A 16,588-nucleotide genomic window follows, 5' to 3' on the forward strand; every position below is an offset into this window, starting at 1 on the left:
TTAGATATTTTTTTCTGTAAAGGTTTGCCTCGAGCCACATTCTAAAAACGTTGAATAATTTGTTCAAAAAGAGGGAGAATGGGGGGCTGTAGCCAGAATTGAAAGATACATTTTTGGGCAGCGGCAGACACAATAATTAGTAGTTTTCTGACTTGTGCCACTTGGGTACCTTCAGGCATAATGCCAAATATCCTGAAGCAGCTGGGAGGCTAATCCCAGAGAAACGCGTTGAGCTCTTTTTAATTGGACACCCCTTTCAAGAACATCACAGCAATCCACAGTAATCCACGTATTCAGGACACCCAAATGTGCAGCTGCACCAACCCATCCGGAAAAGCAATCCGAGGCAGTTCTTTGGACTAAGATCAAGCCATCCAGGTTTTACCATCTTCCCCCGTCAGAGGAACCTATTCCATCTTGGACTCTGTTCTGGGACTCAATCGGCCACCTGGTTATCTGCTATTATGGGATCCATCTAAGTGATGTCCGTGTGGTAATATGCATATTTATATGCCCATTTATATTGCAATTGTGATGTGTCTTGTATACCACTGAATGTCCACTTATTTTATTATATATTTTTTATACCATTCATTATTGAATCTTAAACTAATTACAGCTATAGTAATTAATTCTAATAATAAAATTTACTGTAAAATATACCGTTCTCATTATCATTTTTGTCAGCCTGCGCTGGTGCAATACCCTTTTTTTCTCCCTCTATACTTATTCGGGACCTGACAAATCCCAGCACCAGTTGCAGCTAATAGCGCATTGATCAAACCCTGCATAATGCCAAATATCGCCCATTCAGGAGTTAATGACAATGCAGATACCAAGGGCAGCATTCAAAGCTCCCGATTCACCGTTTTTTCCCGGCGAATCAGGCTGTTTTCACTCCTTGCGGTGAATCTTTTTCACTGAAAATCTGATTCACCCTATTCAATGTTCACTGTTCGCCGAAAACGAACAGTGAATGCCGGCCAGTTCTCCATTTCATGCTCACTGCAATTCGCTGGTGTATTTCAATGGGGTTTTCACTGGGATTCGCCGAGAGTTTATTCAATGCTAAGATGGAGAACTGCTTTCATCATGATTTTCGCTATGATTCACCGTTTTGCATTCAACATCTTTTTAAGGTGAACTGGAATGTGATCTTTTAAAATAAAGCGCATTTTTTTGGGAGTAAAAAAATCAGTAATTTTATTCTGTGAAGGGGCATGCTATTTTTATTCATGTGCTTAAAGCACATGAATATATATTTATTTTTTATTATTATTATTATTTTTTTTTTTACAAATTCAGCAGTAGGGTGCGGGGAGCCGCTCATTAAATATTCACTTCACACTGGTCCCACTCATTACATATGCATGAGCGGGACCAGTGCAGTGGCAGAGAGCCCCTGCGGCGTTGAATAGGGTGAGAGGGAGGGCTGGCAGCGAATGCGCCAGCCCTCTGGAACCCTGCCAATGTGCAGCGAATCCTAAACAGGATTCGCTGCACATCGCGATAATGATCATTGAATACTGCCCTAAATGTTGGGTAGCATATTTTCACACCTGAGACCAGAAGAACCATATTATGGGACATTCCCATAAGCAATGGTATAATTCCGCTCTTTGTGAGCCACACCTAAGGCATAAATGATCTTCATTAAACCCATCAAATAACTACAATGTGGCGACAAGTATGTCCTTTGTAAAACATTTAAGAACAGTTTTGTGTAAGAAGTTGCAGGAACTAATTTAATGGCTGTTTCAAGAGTTTTCAATAATTTCTCCACTGTGCCATCCGCATCTTCAGGTTATTATGTTGGAGGGGGGTATGAAGGATTGAGTAGTGGACAGAGATTGCTTTAAAGGGAGCATTTTCCCATCGCAATAAAGTGTCTAATGGGTTATTATAGTCAATCGGGGAGAAAACCATGAGAACTCCAGCCACATAATGTTGAGCTTGCAGATATGATAGAGGGAAGGGCTGTGCAATCGGGAATTTTTTAATAGCTTGTGCAAACGTAAATGGTCTGTTAGTCTCTCTATGAATAGTGTCCTAAACTAGTGATCCCATGTCGCTTCCATAGCGTGAATGGATGATGTGTATTGCCATACTGAAACCTTAAATTTGAAACAAAGGGCAAGTAGAGGGATACATATAGGTTGAGCTTCTGACGGTGGCGCAATATATGCAATACCTTACGTGTAGTCATTAATAAAGGCTTATCCTGTAGCGGAGCACATATTTCTTCATCATGTAAGTGTAAAAAGACAATTAAATTATCACCATTTAAGAAAGTAGATTCTATAGTAGTGTTAGAATACATATCTTTACCATGTATCCAATCTCGAAGATAACAAATATGAGAACCATGGCACTATTCTGTAATATTGGGTAACTTAATCCCTCCATTTGACCTACTTTGCCTGTTTTAGTTTTATCAGATCAATCCTTGCCCTTATATCCTTTCCAAATAAATGTGTGTACAATTGTATTAATTTCCATTATGTCTCGATTTGTCAGTAAGATCAGTAGAGACTGTAATAGGTATAAATTGTGGCGAATAGGACCATTTTGACCAAGTTGGCCCAACTCAGGTATGATAGCTTCAAATGTCGCCATCTATACATTCTCGCATTCCCTGAATAACATTTTTCAGCTTGAGGTCATATAAATTATTTCGATTTTTTGGTAGTTGAATGTCAAGATAGGTTATGGATATTGTAGTGCAGGGCACAGCAGTGTCTCTGTGCCATGCCGGACAAGTGCATCCAGGTTTTAGGTATAGAGCCATGGACTTCTCGAAGTTGACTTCAAAACCAGACACGGATCCGAATTCCTTAATAAGATCTATCAGTGCTCCCAGAGATTGTCTAGGTGTTGATATGAATAACAAAACATCATCTGCAAAGGCAGATATCTTTAATTCCTCTTCCCCAGTGCTTTCTTAAATGTCTAAGACTGAGCTGATAATCTTCCCACCCTCCTAAATAATCTTACCTGGGCCGCTTATCAAGTTGAGAAGGGTACAAATGCAACTTGTTTATGGTAAAGGCATGTACGCATACATGCGGCAAGCCCCCTGGAGCTGCAACTTGTTTAGGCAGAATGGCCTACTCTTCTGGAATGTCCAGGAAATGCCCAATGATGAATCTGCTTATTTAGAAATGCATTAGACATCAGTCTTTGATCTGTTTTATGTTTTACAAGCTTTTTCTGCAACATAACTGTAACTAAAGGATCGAAAGGAACATGATATTTTCCACTTGTCAACTCTCAGGTTTGAACATTATTTTCGGTACTTGTGTATTTTGGCGGCGCCCGTCGCGGGCATCGTGTGCCTTAACTTTAAGGCACACGACGCGACGCGATGGACGCGATTTCTCCATAGGGTTCAATGTTAAAATATTTTTAACATTGAACCCGATGGAGAAATCGGGTCCATCGCGTCGCGTCGTGTGCCTTAAAGTTAAGGCACACAACGCGACCGACGCGACCGACACGATTTCTCCATAGGCTTCAATGTTAAAATATTTTTAACATTGAAATACTGTCGGTCGCGTCGGACTTGTGCCATTATAATGGCACAAGATCAAATGTAGTTGATAAAGTCCATCTAACATAGAAAACAATGGGAAATGGGCCAATATGGCCCATTTCTCTTTTTTTTTTTTTTTTTTTTTTATTCTTTATTGAAAGTTTCTGACATTTACATACATTCACCACGACAAAACAATACATTACAATACAATATGACAAGTTCATCAAACATACGACAAACATAATATAGTGCAGCATAAGACTATCCTTCAATCGAATCCGTTAAAAAGCCAGGACTAATGTAATGCGCAGACCAGTATGTCCTGCAGTAGACACAATATCGATTCCGTCTCCTTTATATCATGCGCTGGCCGTTACGTGCAAACATACCTCCAGGAACTAGGTATCAATTGATTAATCATAGATTAATTCAGCTAGGATCTTCCTTTCCCTTCCACCACCCCCCACCCCTAACCCCCCCCCCAAAAAAAAAAAAAAAAAATTCTTAACTACCATATGTGTGAGTGTGCCCGCAAAGGTACAGGCCTAAAATTCCACTTATTTATAAACCACCTGGCACTTTTGTGTGGGCTTGTACAATTATTCTCTTCGTGATTAGAAGAAATTCTTATAGTGTACTAGTGAATTCCCCCCGCCCTCCCACCCTCCCGTCCCCGTTAACAACCTACCGTGTAAGACATCATACCTATTAAAGGTATTTCTGTTTAAAGTGCCCCCTTTTTTTTTTTTTTTTCTTTCCCCTTTCCTTCCCCTTTCTCTTTTACATATACTGGGGCGTCTTTTCCCCCGCTTTAATATTATGTGGAGTGTGTTAGGGTGAGAACTCCAACCGCAAAAAAAAAAAAAAAACAAAAAAAAAAAAAACCCAAGAACAGAACCTAACTAGTATAATATTTTGAATAATACCACCTCTCCCATATAACATAAAATTTATCTACAGCGTTCCTGGAAGAGTACACGTAACGCTCATGCATCATGTTTGAATTAGCCAGGGCAATCCATTCCTGGACTCCAGGGCTTTCTCTCGCCATCCACCTACGGGCGATAATGACCTTTGCTATTGCACACAAGTTTATCAACAACTGTCGGAATCCCGATGGTACAGAGCTCGGCCATACCCCTAGAATAATTGTCAGAGGACGAAGGTCCTCGGCCTCTAGCCCGATACTCATAAGTACCCCACCAACCTCCTGCCAAAACTTCTGTACTTCACAACATTCCCACAGTAAATGCCAAAACCCACAACCAATATTATGACACTTCGGGCACCGATTACCATATTCCTGCGAGAATCTTGAAATCCTATCAGGTGTTAGGTATGTACGATAAAGAATATTTAGCTGAACTTGTTGGATTCTTATAGAATTAGTAGACATGCGAGGGGCCTCTAACGCTACTCTCCATTCTTCACTGTCCATCTCCGGGATATTTATCAACCATTTATTAGTTAATCCATCTCTATTGTCTATTTGTGTATTAATCATAAGAAATTTATACCATTTAGAAAGAGTTTTTCTATTCCCTATGGTTTTCACAAATTTTTTTAGAGGGGATTCGGCCAGAACAATTTGTTTCGTGCGGCTTTCTTGCGCTAAAGCACTTCTCAGCTGCAGATACCTATAATACATATGTTTAGGAAGTGCAAATTCCAGCTGCAGCTGAGAAAAAGGTTTCAGCACATTCCCCTCAAAGACCTGACCCACAGCGTTTATTCCATAGTACTCCCACATTCTCCCTCCCTGATTTGCATTTAAACTGGAAAACTGGGTCATGGAGAAAATATATGTATCCGGATCTATCTCTTCAAACCCCATTTTCTTACACGCCCATTGCCAAATAACCCGTAATTCTTGCATGAATGGGGGAACTTTGCGGTGACCTCCCTGCTTTAGGACAACTTGTAACGGCGAATGGTTAGGAAAAATATTGGCAACATACTTCCCAAGTTCTGCAGAGTACTCATTTCCGCTTATCCAGGTTACAAGATGAGTTAATTGGGCGGCATAATAGTATATTTTAAAATTGGGCATAGCAAACCCCCCCTCGCTTCGCTCTCTACACAGAAACGACATTCTAATTCTCGGCGTTTTGTTTTTCCAAACATACGATGAGATCACTTGGCGAATTTTAGTAAATGTTGTTTCTTTTATTAGAATGGGAGAATGAGTAAATATATACAGGAGTTTGGGAAGTATTACCATTTTTATTAGGTTAACACGTCCCAAGGTAGTTAATGGGAGGTGCTGCCAATTTTTGCATCTAATTTTACACTCTTCGATTATAGGGTCCAGATTGTGCGCAATATAGTCAGCTGGAGTACTTGAAACCACTATTCCTAAATATTTAAACTTATCCACCACTGGAGGACAAAACTCACAGTGAAGCCCATTTTGGTTTACTATCCCAGTTATTAACAGCTGAGATTTACCATAGTTAATGGTCAATCCGGAATACCGACCAAACTCCCGTATATCTCCAATAACCTGAGGCAGCTGACTAGTGTGGTCGTTCATGCCGACCAATAAATCATCTGCATATAGCGAGATAATATTGCTAATGGGACTCCGGCTCTCACCCGTTGGGCCCAGTAGCAATCGCAATTTACATGCCATTGGCTCTATGGCGAGCGCAAATAATAAAGGAGAAAGTGGACACCCTTGGCGGGTGCCCCTAGACAGTGGGAACAGTTCGGACAAATAACCATTGACCAAGACTCTGGCTTTAGGAGATTGATATAACCTGAATATCCAGTTTATGTATCTAGGGCCTATCCCGTACGCAGATAGGACCAGCCTCAGATACGGCCATTCCACCGAATCGAACGCTTTGTTAGCGTCGAATGATGCAATAGCAACTGGGGTTCCTAGTGTATCTGCCATTTGTAAATACATAAATAATCTACGAAGACTTATTGCCGTAGACTTACCGCACATAAACCCGACCTGATCTGGGTGAATTATCTTACCGATCACGGCATTTAGTCTGGTGACCAGAATTTTAGCAAAAATCTTTGCATCTGTCGTGATCAGGGAGATAGGACGATACGAATCTACTATTGATGGATCTTTATCATTTTTTGGGATGACACTAATAATTGCCTCTGTCATTGAACTCGCAAAGCCCCCCCCCTGGTCCATTTTACAAAAATAAAGTAGTAATTTGGGGGCAAAAATCTCTTCAAATTTCTTATAAAATTCCGCAGGGATTCCATCTACCCCTGGGGCCTTACCAGTCGGAAGGGATTTAATAGCTGCCACTACCTCCTCGATAGAAATCGGGGCATCAAGCATCTCGCTGTCACCCCTAGAAAGGACTGGAAGATCGATGCCCTGAAGATAGTTTTTAATCTCATCATTACCGTACGTATTTTTTGTAGCATAAACCTCTCTAAAGTGTGCACAGAATGCCGCTGCAATATCCGGTGCGTTGGTGGCCACCATTCCTGTGTCTAATCTTATTTTTGTGACTATACATGATGGTCTATCCAATTTTGACATATATGCCATATATTTACTGGCTTTGTCAGTATTCATATAGAACTTGTGAGAGTCTTTCAACATTTTATGGGTCGTCATGATCTGTAAATGTTCTACCCATGCACGCTGGGCATCCACCCATTCCTTTCTAGTGGCCTCGGTATCTTCCCTCAAATATTTCTGTTCCTTAACTGTCAACTCATCTTCTAATAGCGTGGCAGCTTCACGATACCTCCGCTTGGCTTGCGCAATCTTTTTTACACAGATCCCACGTATGTAGGCTTTTGAGGCATCCCAAACCGTCGAGGGCTCAGCGGAACCAGCATTTGTCCCGAAAAAGCCGTTGACCATTGAGCGCACCTCCTCTATATCATTGAATTGCGACAGCCAAGAGGGGTGAAGTCTCCAGAGTCTAACACCGGTGCTAACCGCTGTATTAATCTGCAGCAGCACTGGGGAGTGGTCCGAAATTCCCCGGGCCAAATACTCAATCGAGGCTATATTCATGAGAGCATTTCTAGACACAAAAATATTATCAATCCTTGAGAACGCATTGTGTGGAGGAGAATAAAATGAATATTGTTTCACATTAGGATGCGTCTCACGCCATGCATCCCACCAGTCGAATTCGGTTGTAAATTGGGCCAGTTTTGTTTGGCTACCATCACTAGGTCCTCTTCTACTCCATCTATCTAAGTTAACGTCCATCACGGCATTGAAATCTCCCAGGCAGATGACAATACTATCTGGACATGCGGCTGCGAAGTTAACCGCCAGCCGTAATACCTCTAATGAAAAAGGAGGGGGTATATAGATGGCTAGGATACAATATCTAATTTTCTCAATTCGCCCATCCAAAAAAAACAAATCGGCCCCTTGGGTCAATATTAATCGTTAACAATTCAAAAGCTACATTTTTTTTGATTATAACAGTAACACCCCGAGATGATGAGGAGAATTGCGAATGAAAGGTTCTACCAATCCAGGGTCGCCTTAGTGCTTGTATTTTATCCCCATAAAGATGGGTTTCCTGAAGGCAGATTATATTAGCAGTGGATATCCGGCATTGGTTAAGAACCAAGGATCGCTTGATCTTCTCATTCATTCCTCTAACATTCCATGTCATAAACCCTACCATATCTAATCATATATATATTTTTCCAGCCAGACACACTAGTCCTGCCAAATCTGACTGTACCTGTCTTTGCTTTTCTGAATTCGTTGATCATAAGTAAACATATACGATTTACCAACAGCCTGCACTATATACATAAACCCCACACTATCCCCCCCAACAAAAATAAGACTTACAACACTAAACATTCTCCCACCCACCCGTACCCTCCCTGTATTACCTCCCCGGTCAGGTATACCTTTACTCTTACCCCCCCTAGTAGTAGGACTAATTACTTATTAGCCACCTTTCTAACGCGTGCCTGACCCTCTGGTTTATACTTAACCAAACATTATATCCCTCCCCCACCCCCCATCCCCCCCCCCGATCCGCTGCCCGGTACTCTAGTGTTTTACTTTTGCTCTATATCATATACCCAGATTTTCATAACTTTTGTTTCAAAAACCCAAGGAAAAATAAACAAAAAATAAAACAATAAAAATAAATCAATCAGCATTACAATGTCGGCTAAGGTATCTTTTCATTCCAAGGACACACAAAGTTCCCCAGGGATGAAGGTAATTTCCCAAGTAACAGAGCCAGTCTACTACGTATGAGAGAGCTGCCTCCGACTCGGGAAAGTCCTGTCAATCCAGGCGGCCGCCTCTTCTGGGGAATAGAAGAATTTAGCTTCGTCATTTTGTATCACCCGGAACTTCACAGGGTACAACATAGCGTATTTAACATTCAATTCCCGCAGCCTTGTTTTAATTTCTCGAAACCCGGCCCTTCCCTTCTGAACATCATATGGAAGATCGGGAAATGCTGCAATTTTTTTCCCATTATATTCTAAATCCCCCATGTTGCGGGCGAGTCTTAGAATGTCATCCCTGTCCTTGGACTGAAGCACACGAGCGATTAGAGTCCGATGAGGGCCCCCCGGTATTGGTGGCCTTGTTGGAACACGATGCGCCCTTTCAATCGAGAACATGGGTGATAGGGCCTCACTCCCCAAACATTTACGAAGCCAATCCTCAATAAACTTTTCAGGTGAGGTCCCCTCAACCTTCTCCTCAAACCCCACAAAGCGAATGTTATTCCTGCGCATTCGTCCCTCCATGTCCGAGATTTTTGTGCGCATTTCAGATACTTTTTCTGACAACATCTTGACCTGGGTGGTTAGGGGATCCACCCTATCCTCAATTTGTGACACCCGAGATTCCACCTCTGATACTCTCTGGCGAACTTTTTGCATATCATCTCGTATAAGCATTACGTCTGATTGGACCTTATTCAATTGCTCAGAAAGCCGTGATTCACTGGTACTTATAGCTTCCAGCACTTGTGACAAGGTAACTTCATTTGCACCTGAATCAGTGCCAGTTTTTGTGGGGGTATTTTGGGGGGTAACATTTCGTGAAGCATTCGCTCCCTGTGCCTGCGTTCGGGCATATTTCTCCAGCCTTGCGGCTGCTGCAGACTGGCCCGTCTTCCCCATCTGAACTTGTGGATTTTTTCACCACACGCACCCTATGAGAGGATATGCACTCTGTATAATCAGACCCTATCAAAGCTTTTACCTATACAGTCCCGTACCAGTCACTGTCAATTTATCAGTGCGTGTGGACTTATTAAACACAGCTCAGAGAAAAAGAGAAAAAAAGACGATTATATCCTGTTTCACTGAATACAGGTGCTTAATACAATTGAAAAGTCCTGAGACACAGCCTGTTCTCTACAGGTCAGTTGCAATACCCTTGTCACAAAAAAGAGAAAAAATGCCAATGATACTTGCTGTTTGTTCTTTTCGAGTAGGCTTCCACTCATCCACCCAGTATCTTCATGGGTAGGCGATCTGCCCTCACAGCTGCAGTAGTACTCTCTATCTCTCCGGCCTCTCTTGCGAGCTTTCACGTAGGGGGTCCCCTGCTGCTGCAGTATACTGCCCACCTGCTACACCATTTGGTATAGCGTAGCACACCCCATTTAACAGGCACAGAGGGATGCAACCCACTCACTGCACCGCGCGTCCTTGAGTTCTCCACCAACTGGGCACACGTGGCAATCTGCCCGCCAAACGACTGGAGGGGTGAGCAGGTCTCTGCCGGCGTCTCCGCAGCAACTGTTTCACAGGGTCGCGGTAGAGGGGCTCTTTTTATTTTTATTTTGCCGGTGCCTGTATCTCAGGGACGCCGTTTCCACGCGCCCACCGCTGCACGCTAATCTGTGTCCGCCCCAGGCTCCAGACGCCGACCTCTGACGTCACCAGCCCAGTCCTTGCTGTATGGGAGCGCGCGGCAACCCGCCGCCTACCCTTGAAGCTCACCGTGCCACAGCACACACGCACCGGCTTCCGCAGCTCACACTATCGGGCAACAGGTAGGGGAAGGGTGGGAAGAGAGAGCATGAGATTCCCGACTGGTAGTCAAACACACCAGAGGGTCAGAGCAACCTCCCTCACGTGCACGCCGTCGTGGCTCCGCCCAATATGGCCCATTTCTCATTGTATATGGCCCCGTCATGTCCAAATATAAATGGCCCCCATTGTCAGCGGCACCCCAGTATTGACGCCAACCCGAAGCGTGGCGAGCGTAGCGAGCCCGCGAGGGGCGGCGGTACGCGTCCTACGACCTTTTCATACCCCTACTATCCACGTCGGCGTGGAGTTGAGAATAGAATAGTGTGGCGAGCGCAGCGAGCCACCGAGCCCGAAGCGTGGCGAGCGCAGCGAGCCCCGCGAGGGGTCGCGGATACCTTCACAGGTATCCGCGTCCCCACGCGGGCTTCACAGGTGTCCGCGTCCCCTCGCGGGGCTCGCTGCGCTCGCCACGCTTCGGGCTCGGTGGCTCGCTGCGCTCGCCACACTATTCTATTCTCAACTCCACGCCGACGTGGATAGTAGGGGTATGAAAAGGTCGGAGGACGCGCACCGCCGCCCCTCACGGGCTCGCTGCGCTCGCCACGCTTCGGGTTGACGTCAATACTGGGGTGCCACTCACAATGGGGGGGCAGTTATATTTGGACATGACGGGGACATATACAATGAGAAATGGGCCATATTGGCCCATTTCCCATTTTATTCCATGTAAAATGGACTTTATAAAGTCTAACTTATCTTGTGCCATTATAATGGCACAAGACCGACGCGACCGACACGATTTCAATGTTTAAATATTTTAACATTGAAGCCTATGGAGAAATCGCGTCCATCGCATCGGTCGCGTCGTGTGCCATGTTAATGCACACGACGCGACGCGATGGACGCGATGGACCCGATTTTTCACACACGATGGACGCGATCCTCATCGTGGGCGCCGCCAAAATACACAAGTACCTTATTTTCTAATTTGGTGGATGTCCCAGGATTGTTGATGCTTATCAATGCATTGATAAAGATTACTAACATTTTAATTAAAGTGAATATTTTATCTTGTTGGATCTATATTCATCATGGCAAAAGATAAAGGCCTTTTCATTTTTAGATTATGTATTTTGTTATTTCTTTTTCTTTCTAAATACATTGGTACCAGAAGAGTGTGCGCTTCAATGTGGACTTCAGGTGTTATTTCCTTAACACATTTGTTGAATAGCTACCTTTTGAAATTTTTATTCTAATTGAATTTGAATAAACTGTTTGTTTGATTTTCCCCAATATATATTTTACTGAGTATCAATGTAACATTGTTTATGGAAATGTCCTGTGAGACGGGGCTTCTGGACTCAGGTGTGGAGTTACACCACACAACATTTGCTATCTGCAATGTTACGAACCCCAGAGTAGGCGATATTTGACATTATGTCTGAAGGTACTCGTGTGACACAGGGGGTCCGCAAATTATTGATTATTGTATCCGTGGTTGCTAAGAAATGTATTTTACCGTTTTGGTTGCATCCCACGGCTTCCCCATTCTCTTTTTTTCTCAATAAATGATATCATATTTTTTTAAATGGAGTAGTGGGAAGCATCTTTGCGGACAGATATATCCACTGAATTTTATTTTAACATGTGGGAAAGTTTACATTGATACTCCACCCCATGCCATAAGGGATCAGATACGGAGATGCTCTGGTATGAAACTCGTATGTGTATGCAAGATCCCCCGATCTCCCTTGACACTACTCAGCATTAGTACAGTAGATTATGTTTTTATTTGGGATTGCCCATTATGGGAATATTGGTTTGGAAGTGGACCGTGCTACGATATATGTCTTTATCTCTTCTCCCTTTTATTTACAATGTTTTTTTTTGTTCAAAGACCTTTGCCCTATTACTGCATTGGTAAAATATACATTGGTGTTTTAACAAGTTATTATATGTTTATATACAGTATATTGTATTCTTTGCACAAACTATTTGTATTGAATTCTCTTTTTTTACGCTTCAATAAAAGAAAGTAATTTTTTTCTAAAATTACCCATTCCAGGAGGGACAAATACTTTCCCCTGCTGTGTGGTTTGAGTTTAGGGGGCTCGCTCATATTCCCAAGCAATTAGGACAGCCTCCCACTTAAATATAAACTGCCTGAAAAGCTACTAAAATAAAAAAAAAACATAAAAAGCTGCATAATAACCAAAAAAATGCCCTTTACATATTATGCACAACACCGCAATGCCCCAGACACAATATGCCACACACTGCAATGTCCACACATACCTACCACACATACCTACCAACACTGGAGGCAGAGGAGAAGGGACATGCAAAATTAGGGGGGATGACCTACAACCATGGTACTCCTGCAAGGCCACGTCCCCCATTTTTTTATGCTATGGGGGCATAGCCAGTGCTCTGAGAGCTGTCGCGCATGCCCCCAGCCTCTCTGAATAGAAGCTGTGCGCATGTGTACACTATCTATTCACCGCTGCTCCACCGCAGGACACTGCCAGCCCCTGGTGGAATGCAGTACAGACCCCAAAAATGCATTATGCTACACACCGCAATGTCCTACACATTATGCCACACACCACAATGCCCCCGACACAAGATTCCTCATGCAATGTCCCACAGTAAGGCTTCTAATGCAGGAGAGGTCCTGGGGACAGAAGGCTAACAGGGGGTGTTGAGCATGAGGTAGAGATGCTGGGGGCAGGAGACAGAGGTAAGGTGCAGAAGGAGCGGTGCTTGCATGAGGCTTACGTGAGGTTTTTCGGGGCAGGAGGCAGAGGTGAGGTGCTGCGGGCAGTAGGCAGAGGTGAGGTGCTGGGGGTAGGAGGCAGAGGTGAGGTGCTGGGGGCAGGAGGCAGAGGTGAGGTGCTGGGGGCAGGAGGCAAAGGTGAGGTGCTGGGGGCAGGAGGCAAAGGAGAGGTGCTGGGGCAGAAGGCAGAGGTGAGGTGCTGGGGGAAGGAGGCAGAGGTGAGGTGCAGGGGCAGGAAGCAGAGGTGAGGTGCTGGGGGGGTGCAGTTTTGAAGGTGGAGGGGAGCTGATCATTGGAAGAGTAGGGGGGAGCATGATCAGCTTCCCCCTACAGCATGAGTAGCCATGCAGTACAGGTGAAGGGGAGCCGTGGAGAGGAGTAAGCGGGTAGCTAAGGATTAGACAAGATACAGAGAAGAGTACTGCTGTGGGCGTTGCCCAGTGCGGTGCGGGCTTACCTCATTCCTGGTGGGTTCCTGGACAGGAAGACTGCACAGCCACAGGAACAGACTAATGGCCGGAAGACAGGAAAGGCCAGTGAGGAGATGCAAAGATAGGGGGCGGGGCCTCCCTGTCAGACGCTAAAAGTCAAATATGACTTCTAGCGCCTTTCTCCTCCAATGGCGGCGGCGAAAGAAGACATCGGGTGTGCGGGGGAAGGAGGCGGCAGCAGGGGAAGGAGTGCGGGGGAAGGAGCGCGGGGGAAGGAGGTGGCAGCAGGGGAAGGTGGCAGTGGGCGGACTGGGCGGGGAGCAGTGGTCGAGCCACCCGTTTTGCTACCTGTAGCTCGCGAGCGACAGGTTGGTGACCACTGATCTAGACTTTCCCTTTAAGCGGAGAGGTGTTTTAAGTTAGTAGACTTCAGATGAGAGAGTGAAGCTGTACAGTGGTTACATCTTTGGAGAGATCAGGAAGTTTGCTGTAGCATGTAACTTCCTCTAGTACCAGTGAACCTTCAAGTTATTGGGTTGGTTTGGTGTACTGTGGTTTTGATGACAAAAAAGGATATAGCATTTTATCCTATTGTAGCATTAGTCAATTTTAAATGTTAAAGGCTCAAAAATGAAATTACAGAGAGGCAAAGATTCAATTATATCTGTATGGCTCATTTTTCTAAAGGCCCAGGCAATGCGATGCGTTATCGGCTGGATTGCATCACATCGCAACTCATGTGTTTTGCATGCGATTTGCGTGCAATGCGATCTGCAGGCAGTACAAAAAGTATGTGCAGCACATACTTTCTGTACTGTGTGTTGCGATGCCCGCGGGAGCCTTTACAAAAATGTGTGCTTATATAAATCTGCAGCATTATTTTTACGAAACCTAACTGTCAAATACATTATTTTCTAGTGTTCAAAAAAGAGAAAATGTTGGGCAATGTGACATATAGCATTAATCCATGCAGACTGTTAGATATTAGTTGAAGAACTCAGTGTCAGGGGTAGTAGTCATGCGTTTGGAACCATAGCTCCCAACATGACCGATTCCAGAAGGGACAAAATGCTCTTTTCCTGGACTTCCTTGCCAGTGCAGTGGCAGTTGTGAGGCAATAGTGCAGTCCAAAATCAAATAGGGGAGCCATAACTACTGCCAGTGTTTTGGCAGTGTTTGGACTTGCAGTTGGTGGGGATCTCTATTTGAATTTAAATCTGTGCTGCAGCCCCACCTCTGCAACTGTCACAAAAAACTTCCCAACATGACCTGGAATGGCGCATGTTGGGAGGTATGCTTATGCTCCACTCTGTATGTTTTTTTCTGCTACCATGACACTTGCTGGTCAGAGCATGTGATATGGGTTTCATTGCACTGAATCAGCTAATGGAGGACTTGTCTTCCATTGCAGCTGTTTATTGACTGCTTGTACGATTATGCAACAGCAAAGCAACCAATCAAATCTATTTCTTATTCTTTTAGCACCTTCTAGAAAATAACATATAAAATCTTTTGCTATGGTTGCTATGGGATCTGATTGGTTACCAAATCTTCAATAGAACTCCCATCTTAGTAAGTTTACCCCCTTATCTCCAGAACTTAAGGTCCAGCTCTGGAAAAGTTTATGTAAAACACTATGGTACAGAATATAGCTATATGTCACGATCCGGGTATTACGTCAGGCCATCTTACCGGCTAAGTGCCTCCGCAGGCTCAGCTTGCGGTTCAGATCTCGTCACAGCCGGCATCCTGGCTGCCGTGCGCCATCATCGCTACCATCCTCCAGTCCTCTCAGCGCTGCTGAGTCTGCGGCTGCGCGGCGCACTGCTTCCTCCACCCGCAGAGACAGTGTCCAGTGCTCGGCAATCCGCCTGTCCGGCGCCATTGCTCCCGGCCACGAGCATGGTGCATACAAACAGTCTTTCCCGCCATAGCCTGACATGGGGGCTGCCATGTTTTCCCATTCACATGTCATTCCTGTCCAATCCTGTGTGATCTGATCTCCCTGTCATACCTGCCCGGCCAATCCTGGCCACACAGTGGGTATAAGTATGCTGGGAGCTCTCAGATCAATGCTAGTGCTTCAGTTGTCTTTTGTCTATGCAAGTGTTACCTGCTGGTGCATGTTCTCCATTGCTGCAGTGTGTTCCAGGTATTCCATCTCCTGAGAAGTCCGGGTGTTCCATCTCCTGTGATCCAGTATCCGCTGCCCAGCAATCCAAGCCTAGCTCCAGGACCTTGGTCCTATTCGATGTTCCACCATCGGCCCTGAAGTCCGATATTCCTGACCCACAGTCTACAGCTTCCGTCCGTTGTTCCGGACCTACAGTCTCAACTACAGTCCGTCATTCCGGACCCACAGTTCCATCTTCAATCCGATATTCCGGATCCGATGTTCCACCATCGATTCCATCATTCCATCCAGCTGTATCCAAGTATTGCTATCTACAGTGACTGTATATATTCCATCATTGCCTACTTTACTGCCTGTACCGTGACAACCTTCTGCATAATAAATCTGGTTGTACTTTTACCTCTGTCTGATTACTGGCTCTCGGTGCACTGTTTCGCATCACATGCGAAAGGGTCCTCTACAACCTCCCCGGTTCAGGTACCGGTCCAGGTCCCCACCAGAGGTCTCAGTCTCTGCGACTCAGACCCCTGGTGTGACACTATACTCCCAAGATTCCCTGATTACTGTCAACACTGCCTCAGTTCTGGCTGACTCTTGAAAACAGGTCTGAGTTTAGCTGTATTATTTGTTTATCAACATGTGAACATTGATATCTTAATCGTATTCGGTATTTCCTCATCTTTGCGGTCACAGTTTATGCTATGGAACTTACGTAGTGTAACCTGCACCACCCCGGGTCCACT

The 16,588-nt window shown here is 44.6% G+C and overlaps 1 long non-coding RNA gene across 1 annotated transcript in view; it reads left to right on the forward strand.

Annotated features, from left to right (window-relative positions):
• LOC146007115 (uncharacterized) overlaps positions 1 to 16,244 on the forward strand; it is a 31,783-nt gene extending 15,539 nt beyond the window's left edge. Inside the window, exon 3 of the long non-coding RNA XR_014444242.1 lies at positions 15,864 to 16,244. This is a non-coding gene — a long non-coding RNA (uncharacterized LOC146007115). The remainder of the gene's footprint in view (positions 1 to 15,863) is intronic.
• The last annotated feature ends 344 nt before the right edge of the window (positions 16,245 to 16,588 follow it).

The sequence above is a fragment of the Crinia signifera genome, chromosome 6 (genome assembly GCF_055691185.1).
Source record: "Crinia signifera chromosome 6, ASM5569118v1, whole genome shotgun sequence".
Taxonomy (NCBI): Eukaryota; Metazoa; Chordata; class Amphibia; order Anura; family Myobatrachidae; genus Crinia; species Crinia signifera.